This window comes from Blastomyces gilchristii (genome assembly GCF_000003855.2).
Source record: "Blastomyces gilchristii SLH14081 genomic scaffold supercont1.19, whole genome shotgun sequence".
NCBI lineage: Eukaryota > Fungi > Ascomycota > Eurotiomycetes > Onygenales > Ajellomycetaceae > Blastomyces > Blastomyces gilchristii.
The window spans coordinates 32,860-41,839 of NW_003101664.1; positions in this window are offsets into that span (position 1 = coordinate 32,860).

Here is an 8,980-nt window from a genome sequence, read left to right on the forward strand (position 1 = left end):
ACCCACCAGTGAATCAGTGAATTTTGTATGTATTTCTTGATCGGGGATGGTTATTACTGTACAGACGCCTTTCCTAATAAGGAAATCAGGATTCAATTGATGTCATTAATTATTATTGCATTTTTGAAAGATTTGAGGATGAGAGAGGCCCCGGGTGGCGGCTTATAGGCCACAGTGTAGCAAGGGAGGGTGTTGGTGATTACTACACCTACTCTAGTCACATGCCACTTCAATCTATCCATTTAGTGTAACTTGCATAGTTAGATTACAATATATAACATAACAATGTTATCCTTCAGAAAAGAATCTGTGAGAAGTGAGATTTCTTACACAAGCTCATTATCTGCAATGTAGTAGTGACTATTATTTTTACTTCTTTTCTTTTCTTTTCTGTGATGGGCTGTGTCTGATCAATCATATAGACTATTCTGTTACACTTCACAGATTTCAATCACTTTATTCTTGAATGTGTATGCTCTGATTCTCAGCCATTTCTGATCACTGATTCTCAGTCACTACAAACATGTGTATATTCTTCCACCCTGAAGCTTCACTGCATATATCATCACATACATGTATAAATATTCATCTTGATTGCTGATTCTCACACTTTCTCTTTCTTTCCTTCTTTAATATTTTTATCTTTATTAAATAAGATCTATTAATATAATACTGATCTATTCAGTGTAGGCCTCTTATACTATAAAAATATTTATTATCTTCTTATTAGAAAATAATTATTCATGTATTATCTTCTTATCAGAAATGATTACTCATTGAGAGATATCTGAACACATAATAATATATAAGAAAGAGAAACACAGTTAAGCAGATACTAAGTTCTCAGATAGAAGCTTGTTTATCAGTTACTCTGACTCTGTAATAAGATCTTACAAAGAAAGTAAGATTTTATAAGAGAATATCAGTGAAAGACTTAAGAGTTCTAACACTCAGATATATAAGAATATAATTACATATCTGACAATTAATATAATCTGTGAGAGAGATTAAATATGATTGATTGTTATTATTATCTAACTAGTAACTAGTGAAAGCTTTATCTCAGTAAACTCAGTCACTTTACTCTGAGTTAACTTAATCTGAACTACTGCTACTTTCTGCTAAGTTCTGCTAATATCTGAGTTAATCAACTATTACAGAGCTTATACTAAATCTAAATAAGATATTCTTAATAAACTCTTCACAGAGTGTCTGAGAAAAAACAGTTTCTGTTTATTAGTAATATGAAAATGATTTACTTTAATTATAATATTTGAGATAGAATCACTGTATAATATTACTTATAGATTATTTCTCTATCATCTTAAAGAATTAATTTTTCAATTTTCTGTTAATTGATGTAATTTTTATCTGAAAATATATATATTCTGAGTATGAAGTATTATATTGAAAACTGCTACTATGATTTTGAATATGAGAATAATTTGCTAATTTTTCAATCATAATCATGTCTAGTCATTCAACATCTTGATCTTGCTATTAAAACATCTATTCAGTTATTAGAGACTATAGTTAAAGTACTAAGTGTATTTTTCAGTGACTTCTGATAACTTCTGATAACTTCTGATCTCTTAGCAATCTCATATAATATATTAACTTTTAATAACTTCTGATAACTTCTGAGATCTTCTGACAACTTCTGAATCAATTATATAACACTTCTTTTTAACAGCTGAGTTACTTTTTGACAGCTGAGTCAGACAACATCTCATTAACTGCATTAAATATGACTAAGAAAGATTGAAGAAAATGTGTAAGTCAGCTATAATAGTGACTTCAAAAGTCATCATTAAAGTAAATAACTTTCAATGAATATTGAAGATATGCTACAACTTATTATAAGCTATACTGAATCAGATAGTATTAATAAGTAACAGATTCAATTAACACATTTATTTTTTAGAACAGAAGTAAGTGAGTCAAACCAGATTGACACATTAGTCTGAATGATCTCAAAAGCAGTCTGAAAGTTAATGATATTCAGATCAGAATTATGATTGAATTTTATAAAGAAGAGAGTGTTAATAAGGCATTTCAGCTTCTGTTTAAGCAAGACAGTATAATGTTGATTATCATTGAATATTCCTGCTTTGAAAAGTGCTGAATATAGTGTATTTCACTGCTTTTGTAAGAATAAGTGCTCGCAGGCAATTATTCAGGTGTTTGCAGCTTGGCATGATATATACTGTTAACTACTAGAAGTATTCACAGTAGAAAGATAAAATATAGAGATTAAATGTATAATAGCATTCAAGCTGAGTTATGAATAGTATTTGCAAACTTCAGTCTATATAGTTGTGTGTAGTCAAGAGCTGCTAGCTCTATTAATTATATAAGAGATAGAAATAGAGATAAAGAATCTGTGAGAAGTAGAATTTCTTATATATCTCTCTCTCTCTAAGACTTCATCTGTGAAGTCTTTTACTGAGTAACTTCATAGAATTAGCTCAGTACTGTAGTGATACTCACTGAAAACTCTTCATATCTATAAAAAATCTCAGTGAGGAAAAATTTCTTGTTACTGTAAAGAAAAAAGAGTCTGTCACTCAGTTTCTTATTCTGTAAGATTCTTTGTAATCTACAGATTCTTCTCTGACTATCACATAGATTTATCTCATATCTTTCTTATAGAAGAGTTTCAGTTGACTCTCAATTATTTTTATGAAATTCTTATGTGATTATTATACAGATTCATCTTATAGATGAATCACTCTCTGTGAGATTATTCTTATCAAAGAGAAGTATTCATAAGTTAATCTTTCACTTATTCTTATAAATCATTGTTCTTTAATACTGTAGAATTGTGAGAAATTTTTCATTCTTTTATTAACTCTATAAAATTGTAGAATCAAGATGTTCACAGTCTGTAATCACTCTTTATAGTTATATAGAAAGATTCAGATCTGTGATTTATAATCACTCTTATTTACTAGAGTGATCTGACTGTTCTGTGAAATCACTCACAGTGTAAGTAAATCTCTCTAAAGTAGTATAAATATCTCAGATCTATCTGTGAAATCTTATCTTCTTTTCTCTTTTTCTGTAACAGCTCTTATCTTTATAAACTATGAGTATTCTTATTCATCTGTGAAGTGTTTTCATTCAGATGACAGAGAGAGAGTATTTCTAATAATATTCATATATTAATTCAAGAACTTCTCAAGAATAAAAATTTTTCAATTTCAACATCTTTATAAATAATGTCTGACTGTTACTAAGCTTCTTATAAGTGTTTTCATAACTTCTCTAATCACTTTTTACTGGCTGATGAAGTAGAAATACTGCTGTTCATAACTGTATCTTTATCTTTCTCAGTCTCATCACTGCACTCAATCTTCAAGTCAGCAGTCAACTTCATGTCTCTCTCAGATCAGTTTCTGACTCTGAGTAGTACAGTTTCTCTCTTTACTATAAGTCTTCTCATAAGTAATTTCTTACAGACTCTAGTTAACAGTTCTTGCAAAGCTCTCTGTATTGTCAGTGTCTTCTGCAGTCTCACAGACTTACAATCACTTTTTTTCTACTCACACAATTTTCAATCAGATATATGTGAATATGTCTAGGTTTCTCATCAATGATTCTCACATTGCAGCGCATTTCTGCAATTTCATTATCAATGAGAGATGAGTCTCTGAGTATCTGCAAAATTCAGATAATCAATACAATGTAAATGTCATGAATTTATAATAAGAGTTAATCTGAGTAGATGAGTTCTCTCTTTATATCTTAATTATTTTCAGACTGAATACTTCAGCATAACTGAAAGAGTAGACACAGCTTCATAAGAGATATCTGATCATATATACAGATGATCAGTTCTCAAGACTCTGCTGCAACTGTGTGTATTCTGATGTTCAGCTTCTCTGAAGTCTGTGCATTTCTGACAGTTTTTATATTAAATGCAACAATTGTCTGTACTGTAGATATAATACTCTCTACTTCTTTGAAGAAAGAAATTGATAGTTATGAGAGAATTGAGTGTTATAAGTATTGAGAATGTGAATATGAATTTTCTTTGTTTTTTCTTTATTGATCTCTAAATTATGTTCACAGCCCTGTTTTTATTTTCTTATTTTTTAACTTTAATGAGAGTATGATTTCTTCTTTTCTTATATATATCACAGACTGTTTATCTCAGTAGAAACTCATTATCTTGTAGACTAGAACTCATAAATAACAGTGTTAATATCTTTGTCATAACTAGATTCTTAGTAAAGATTATATTATTCTGACTTATCAGAATTCACAGTATGAAAGTCATGTCTCAGCTTCTGCAGATATCTTATCTGTCTGAATAATTCTCAAGTGAACTTATTTATCTTGTCAGAATATTCTTATCACTGAATCTTGAATCAGAGCTTGCAATCTCACTTCTCTAAGTTAATAATTTCTTTAATCTGATATTCTCTTTCACTCTCTAGTGCTTTATAAATAGAGTGATGAGTTACAGAGTTCTCTTCTAAGAATTTCTTATATTCACAGAGTAAAGAGACATGAAAAATATTATATATCTACAACTCAGATAACAGTTTCAATCTATAGAACTATAAGCTAACATTCTTCATAATCTTATAAGACTCTGTTTATAAGAGATTCAGCTTCTTACTAAATCTCTATATGATAATATTTTCTAGACTTAGTCAGACTCTATCATCTTTCTTGAAACTTTTTATAATATACTTAGAGTCATAGTATCTCTTCTGATACTCTTAGATCTTTCTCAAGAATTTATAAGCTTTCTTCTGAATATTCTGAATTCTCTCAGCTCATTCACAGGCATTATCACACTCTATAGTGTACTCTCACAGATTCATCAAGATCATTCATAGATAAGTCTCAGTGAGCATCTCAAAGAGAGTTTTATCTGTACTGACATGCTTTGAGTTGTTGTACACAAACTGTGTAAGTGATAATCAATACACTCAGTCATTCTAATTATAATTAATAAAGCACTGCAGATACTGTTCTAATATACTCATTAGATGTTCTATCTGATTATCTATCTATTGATGAAAAGTCATACTTAAATCTCATAAGATCTTCAGTATAGTTATCAGATCAGATTAGAACTCTTCTATGAAGATTAATTCTCTGTCTGAGATAATATTCACAGATAACTCATGCAACTGAATCACATTATAAATAAAGATATGAGTCAAATTCTTTGACTTCAAGTTCTTGCAGATGAATATAAAGTGTGTCATCTTAATAAAGTAATTCACTATTGCTAACACACTGTCAAAACAGGTATCATATATGTTCTTACTTTCAGAGAGACTTATAAGAACATTCATTTCTAGCTGTTCTCAAGGTTTCTATGAGATGAGTAGAGAAGTAAGTTCTTTATATGATCTGAACTGCACTATCTGTGAATTCTGACAAATAGTATAAGAATTCATTATCTTCTTTATAAGTTCTCATATCTTCAGTCAGAAGTATTTTCTTGCAAGTAACTCATGAGTTCTAGTGTCTATAAAATGACTTACTAGAGAAGAGTTATAATATCTTTTAATAAGTTCTATACATAGAAACTCATTCACAGGTATATAAATTCAGTTCTCTCTTTACAAGAGACTATTTAAGTCTCTTCAATTCTTTATTTCTGCAGAATTGATCTCTGTTATAAATAGTTTCTGAATATACTGAGTATATTTATTCTTCAGTTGCAGTTCAGACAATCTGAATAGAAGACTTTGTAAAGACTTATACTCTGTTTCTTCTTACATCAGGTCTTTCACAGTGCTTCTCAAAGCCTGTAAATTCTTCAGGTTATAGATACTCTCTTCAAGAATTCTCACAGAGATTTTCAGAGTGTTAACTCTCAGTGTTGTAGAGAGTAGTTATACAGGCTTCTTTTCTTTCTTTTCTCTCTTCTCTTACAGAGAATTGAGAGACTCTTCAGTCAATCTCTTTATAACACTCAGTTTAAGCATTCTGTGAAGCTTTTCTATCTTCTCTAGTCTCTCTGTGTCTGTCACTCTGATCTTCTTAATATAGTCTGATCTGTGAAAGAGTCTGTTCACTGAGTTCTTAGTTCTCTTAATATGTTCTATCTTGAATCAGAACTCACTCAGTCTCTGAGCTCAGTGAATCTGTCATTACAAGAGTTTCTTGATTGAAGTAAACTATTGTAAGCTATTATAATCAGTTCTAACAGTAATCACTGTTACAAGGTTCTTAAAGTAGTGATATCAGTGATAGAAGAATTTCACTATTATAAGAAGCTTCTGATTATAAATGTTATAGTTAATCTCTGTGAGTTACATCTTCTATAAGAAAAAAGTCACTGAAATTCAGTTTCTATTTAGCTGTAGTTGTAAGACTATTTCTGAAATTATAAAGAAGAAGATATCTATCTTCAATCTGATTAAGAGTAAGAGATTAAAGTGAAACAGTATTACTGTATCTGTGAATATCTATTTCAATCTTATAAAGATCTCATAAGCTTCTGAGATAAGAAAGTTCTCACAGTTCTCTCTTCTTAATAATCTTTTCATTCTCTGTTTATGAGATAACTTCTTCTTATTTTCACTCTTCAGTATGTCTGTAAGAGTCAAGAAGATTCTCATGAATGCAAAGATAAACTGTCTATAGAAATTCACAAAGCTTAGAAAGATCTGAATCTCATGAATACTAGTTAGCTTCAGTTATGATAGAATAGTCTCAATTTACAAAGATTTCATCTGAATATCATCTGCAGTGATTATATATTCTAGGAAATTAATTCAGCAGACACTGAAGTTGCACTTTGTAAGCTTAATATACAGTTCTATCTTATCTAAGATCTTCAACATACTTTGCATATACTCAGTGTGTTCTTTCTTCTTCACAGAGTACACTATCATATCATTCAGATATATTATCATGAAGACATTCAGATATGCATGAAGTGTTTTATTAATGAAAGACTGAAATACTGTGAGAATATTAATCAGATTAAAAGACACTACTAGATATTCAAACAATCTCAGTGCAGTTCTAAAGACAGTCTTTCATTTATTCTCAGACTGTATTCACAGCTAGACTGACCGTGTGACCGTGTCTGGGACCAGGACCAGATTTTTTGATAGTCTCATTACCAATTCGACTGATCCCATTACATGGTTTTAACATTAGATAGTAGTCTCATACTGTCTCAGTGAGACTTACTGTCTACTCTTGTCACATTTTCCAAATGAGACCATGATTTCCACTTCTCAATTTAAATTATTTTTATTGCTTTAAATGACTTTAAATCTCATTTGAGTGTTACCAAAAAGCATTACTTTTTAAAAAATTAAAAATAGTCTAAAAAAAACCTTAAAATGTCTAAAAATAGTAACTTTATGCCAAGAATAAGACTAAATGGGACCAAATGAGACCACTTTCTCATTTTTTTCAAGTCATGGTCCCATTTTAAAATCTGATATATAGTCACTTTGCATGTTTTTTTGATAGCCAGTCCCAGCGGGATTCACGCCAAGAAATGTATGGGACCAGACCAAATGGAACCAAACGTGAAATTCATGGTCCCGGCGGCCAGTCTATTCACAGCTGTGTATATATATTAATCATATTCAGTTATGTGAATATGACAGCTCTCATGAGACAGTTGATCACATTCTCAATCAGAGATAGAGAATAGTAACTCTTTATTATCTTGAAGTTCAGGTTGTAGTAGTCTACACACAATCTGAGATCTTTATTCTTCTTCTTCATAAACATCACAGAGACTTCTGCAGAGATCTGTGAAGATCAGATGAAGTCATTCTTCAGATTCTTCTTTATATAGATTCACAAGATCTCTGTCTCATAATGAGAGAGCTTATAGATTGATTCTCAGAAGGATTTCTGTTCTTCTATTAAATCTATTATCAGATTCTTCTCACAGTGAGAAGAAAGCTCAGCTGCCTTTACTGAGCTAAACATCTCTGTGAGATCTCAGTATTTCTCTGATATCTGAAGCTCAGTTTTCATGACTGTGAGATTCTCAGACACTTGTAAAGTCATTATATAGATAAGCTTGTCTTCTCTAATTATCTCTACAGTATCAACTAATTCTATCTCTGTGAGTGAATCTGTTAACACTGATCAGAAGTATAAACCTGACTCACAGACAGCTATGTGCAGATTGTGTCTTTGAAGTCATACAAGTCTCAAATACATGTCATCTGTAATATCTGTGATAATCACAGTTTCTGTAAATCTTCTTCAGATTTCAGAGAGATCTTGTAATTTAAAGATAATTCTCATGAGTTTCTCAGCTCTCAGATCTGAGTTCTCATACCCTGCTTATTATAAGAGCAGATTCTCAGTTTTCATCTTTCAGCTCATTTACTCTGCAAGCTTTAGAGACATCACAGTGATCTGAGATTCTGAGTTCATCAATACTTTTCATGCTTGTAAGACAGTAGTACTGCAGTGCAGTCTCTCTCTGTGAGTAAGTATTTTTATTAGAGAAGCAACAGATTCAGATGTCAGTTTCAAGACTCTTAAGAAGACTGTTGCTGACTCTGTCTGTAACTTCTCAAATTTCTATTTTAGTTTGTTCAAACAGTTTGCATGAAGATGTTCTGATTTAGAATAGATAAAGCAGAGTCTCTTTTTCTTAATCTCTCTATTATACACTCTGTTCACAGAAGCTTGTGAAGCTCTCTCTCTCTACTCAGCAGTCAGATATGAATCTCTCTATATCTTATTATCTTTTTCTGATAAATCTGTTCTCTGTTGTTCTGGCTCTTACAGAGCTGATCAGTGATTCACTCTTCACAGATCTGTGACTCTCACAGTGATTTATAAGTGATGAATGAGAATCATCAGTTTCTTCAGAGTCAAGAACTTAGAGTCTTACTCAATGAGCTTATTCTGTATATCTTTATTCAGTTTCTTTATAAATATTATTATTCAGATCTTATTTCAGAGCTCTGTTTTCACAGGTCTTAATTCACATCACAATTTTATAAAGCACTGTGAGTAGTCT